This window comes from Octodon degus, unplaced genomic scaffold (assembly GCF_000260255.1).
Source record: "Octodon degus isolate 3935 unplaced genomic scaffold, OctDeg1.0 scaffold00149, whole genome shotgun sequence".
Lineage (NCBI taxonomy): Eukaryota > Metazoa > Chordata > Mammalia > Rodentia > Octodontidae > Octodon > Octodon degus.
Genome location: NW_004524725.1, coordinates 1,604,425 through 1,609,023, shown reverse-complemented (window position 1 = coordinate 1,609,023; position 4,599 = coordinate 1,604,425).

The following is a 4,599-nucleotide window of genomic DNA, read 5'->3' as shown; positions in this document are numbered from 1 at the left end:
TTTTTTTTTTTTTTTTTTTTTTTTTTTGATAGCACACTAAGACAGGCAATCCAGTATCCTAGGAATATTTCCATGTAAACAACAATTAATCATGAAATACAGAAAAAAAGATCTTATAATAGCCTAACTTCAAAAGGTAACTATGAATAAACTAAATACAAATATTACCACTGCAAAGTTTCTGAAGAAGGAAAATGAAGACATGATTTTGAAAAGATATGTGCACATAAGAAATGTTCAGCATTATAAAGATGCCTATGCTTCCTATATCAAACGCTACATATAATCTCAATAAAAATACCAAGGACATTTCACTTTAACTAGTGAGACTGATTTTAAAGTTCAGATGGAAAACTGATATAACAAAAAGCGGGGAGGGGTGTCACAAAAATGGACAAGGAGTACAGCAATTAACCACTAAGAAGAATATATGCAGTGTGTTAGTTACTGAAACTGTACTACCAATTTGATTTGAAACTGTCTCATTGCTATCTGTTAAAAAATAAATAAATAAAATAAAAAATAAAAAAAACAAAAATGGACAAGAAGATTAGCCCTATTAAATAGTGAGATACATTATGAAATCACTAAGTGTATGGTGCGCACCTGCCTGTAATCCCAGCACTCAGGAAGCTGAGGCAGGATTGCTGCAAGTTAGAGGCCAGCCTGGGCTACATAATGAGTTTAAGGCCAACCTAAACTACATAATGGGACCCTCTCTCAAAAAATAATAATAAAGGTACAAACCAAACAAAAATGGAAAAACTGGAATTTATCAAAATTAATGACTTCTGTGCATCAAAAGACATCTGCATTAGGCTTCTCCAAAAACAACCAATAAGGGGGTAGCCACAGATAGAACATACAGGAAAGAGATTATAAGGAGCTGGCACACACTGTGGAGACTTAGAAGCACCACCATCTGCCATCTAAAGCTACTCAGGACAGCCAGCGGTATAGCTCCAGTCCAAGCAGGAGGGGCTGAGAGCTGGAAGGACCAATGGTGTGAGGGCCAGTCCAAGGGCAGGACATGATGATGTCCAAGCTCAAGGAGTGAGCTACAGAGAACATGGCCCCCTCTCTTGCCTTTCTGTTCTACTTAGTCCCTCAATGGTTTGCTCTTCCCTATATTGGGAAGAGCAATCTGCTTTATTCATCCGAGCCATTCAAATGATAAGCTGTAGAAGCATCCCCAACACTTACTGTGGGGAGCACTTGAACCAAAGCTGAGCCTGAAGTCTGAGGGTAGTAATTCCATGAGACTAGAGCAAAACCAGTCCCAAGGACATGGGGTACCAGAGGCATACTGTGCAAACAAGTTGTCCTCTAGCTTCATTGCATGTTAACAGGTGTCAGCCTTGGTGTTCTTCCTTGTTAACTACAGCACCCATAACTGTGAGAATGTTTTCACATTCTGTGTTCTCAGCAAAATATTGAAACCTTGCACTCTCTACCCCGTGTGCTTTTCCCCTTTTTTACTTCACATAAATAAAGACATTGGGGTTGAAACATCATCACTGCCTCTCCATCAAAGAGATCAGGTCCCATCTGGTCCCAGCTTTCCTTTTAGTATGTGTCTATAGTTTTTTCTTGCTCTTCCAGTTACCCCCTCTCATGACCCCTCTCCCCACACAGGTCACAGCAACTTGCACCTAGAAATAATGTTTAATCAAATATCCAGGCATTCCATGGTTTCAGTCAAATTAGTCATAAAATTAATCATCAGAAATACTATTAAAAGAGTGAAAATACAACCCATAAAATGAACAAGGTATTTATTTACAAGTTGTGTATCTGATAAAGAATACCTATCCAGATGGTACAGCCACTGTGCTAAACTATTGGCAATTCCTCAAAAAGTTAAAAATGGAATTACCATTTGATCCAGCAATTCTAATTCTGTGTGATACATTATATCTAGATGTCCCCAAAGAACCCCATGCATTCAGAGGCAGAGCTTTTGGATGATGATTCAGTCATGCAGGTATTTGCCCTGGCTGTCTTGCTGGTAGGAATAGGGGTTAGCTAGAGGCAGTCACAGCCGTGATCTCTCTGTGGCTCCTTCCTTCTCATTCTGCTTTCCACCCTGCATGATGTGAGCAGCTCTTCTTCACCCAAGTCTTTATGGCATGCTATTTCTTGTTTCAGATTGCCAAATGGGAACTGAAACTTCTGAAGTCAGCCCAAGTAAGCCTCTCCTCCTTTATACTGTGGGTGTCAGGTGTTTTGACCCAGTGATGAGGAATGTGACTAAGACATTAGTCAATGTTTTGCACATAGACAAAAACATTGAATGCAGGGACTCATTCAAGCAATGCCTGCACACTGAAGTCCACAGCTGCACTATTCACATTAGTCAAAAAGAGAAAACATGCTGGAGATGTAACTCAGTAGCTGAATGCTTGCCTGGCCCTGGGTTCTATCCTCAGCACTGCAATTATAAATAAAAAGCTTTTTAAATGGGAAACAAACCAAGTGTCTAGCAAGGGATAAAGTGGGTAGACAATGGGATATTATGTAGCCACAAAAAAGCGATACAATTCTGAAATACACTACAACATGGATGAACCTGAAACATATTATACTAAGCCAGGCACAAGGGCACATGCCTATAATCCGAGCTACTCTGGAAGCTGAGATAAGAAGATCACAAATCCAAGAGAAGCTTGAGCAAGTCACTGAGACAGTTACTGGGTAGTGAAGGGACCAACAGTGATTTATAGATTCTTACTGTCCATTTAGTGAATTGGGCAGAACAGCTGGTGAACATGAAAGACTGGCATTTATTTTAAAACAAAAATAAGAAGTGCCGAGGAGAAAAGGATGTTTTGAAGGAAAAAGAAGATACATCTAGCAAGTAGAATGAACCACTATAAGAACAAAGGGCCAGTTGTGACAAAGGCAATTGCTACCATTTTTATATCTTTTTTGATAGTTCAACCAGCCAGTTTCACTTGACATCATGCTCAACAATTGGTGTCAGATGCTACGCTTCACCTGTTCTCGTGTCAGAAGATTGATATCAGGTCCCATTTCCAGAGTGTTCTCATGTCAGATGACTGGCACTGACTAGCGTTCAGCTTGATTTTGTATCAGGCTCAGGAGCTCTGCTCTGTGCCCATGGTTAACAGGTCTCTAGTTGGGTCATGCTTGGTTGCTCCAGCCACATTGTCATGCCCTGACCTCCTATCTTAATACCCTTTCTCAAAGCAAAATGGGCTAGAGGTGTAGTTCAGCATTCCCTGGGGTAAATCCCCAGTGCCGCTTAGGGCATAGCCCATATTAAGTAGAATAAGCCAAACACTGTTTGGTTCTATTTATACAAAGTACCTAGACTTGTCAAATTATCCTATAGGAAGTAAAATACCAGGGCCTAGAGGAAAGGAGTAATATGCAGTAATTGCTTAATGGGTACCAAGTTTGGAATGAAGAAAAAGCTTTAGAACTAGAAGCGATAGTTGCACAACACACATAAACTAGTAAAGCTCACTGAAATTTAATATGTGTATATATGTTGTACGGAGCCACTCTGGAGTGCCTCAAAGCTCAGGGCATTTGAGGGTGTGTAAGGGTGTGAACTCACTGTCTAACAGAGGGACACAATAGGATATACTTAAGTAATCATGACTTAACACGAGATAGCCATGCATGTGCTACACAGTTGTCAGCATATAAGAATGTAAATATGTAATAACAGCACATATCAGACTTAAACAATAGAGATGCAAGCTGCTCTGCTCCCTGCTACTGCTGTGTTGCTCACGTCTGCTGCATGTGTGTTCTTTAACCGGGAGACTTCACCTACAGAAATCTTCCTTAGACTCTCAGCCTGAACATATGTTGATAAATGTATATTAACAACAAAAGGGGCCAGGGAGATGGCTCAGTAGATTAAGTGCTTCCCTGGCAAGCGCAAGGGCCTGAGTTCAACCCCCAGTTCTGAGAAAAAAAAAAAAAAAAAAAAACTCAATATATAGTTTGATTTTGAAATGTATAGATAAAGTCATAAAGTAATTAATAATAAGTGGGTATGTATCTACATCTCCCAAAGTCTACCTACTGTATCTGTCATTGAGAAAATATGGGATCTCTTAGATTGGTTCTGAATTATCTGTCAAGTGGGTGGGGCTGTGAGGAAAATGGAAAATATAAAATGATAGAGGATGCCAGGCTTTCCATACTACAGATTACTCTCTTTGCTCTTCCTAGGGAAAAGGAATACTTCCACTAGGTACTTTGGGAATGCTGCAGGCTGATCAGGAATAAGATTGAAGAGAAAACATACATGACCAACATAAACAAAGAGAAAAAAATAACGGCATCACCACACATTCTACACATGTTAACTCTATGCCAATAAAGTCTACAAGTTAGATGAAGAGAAAGAGTTCCTTGAAAAACAAGCCACCACACTGACGCTGTATTTTTAATATCAAAATAACTGTACATTAATTTTAAAAGTTAAATTGACAAGCAGAAGATTTCCCTCAGTAAAAACCACAAGCCCAGATGGTTTCCCTTGGAAGTTCTACCAAACAGTTAAGGAAGCAATAATATTAATTTATATAGACTCTTTTCAAAAATAGGAACTACTCCCGA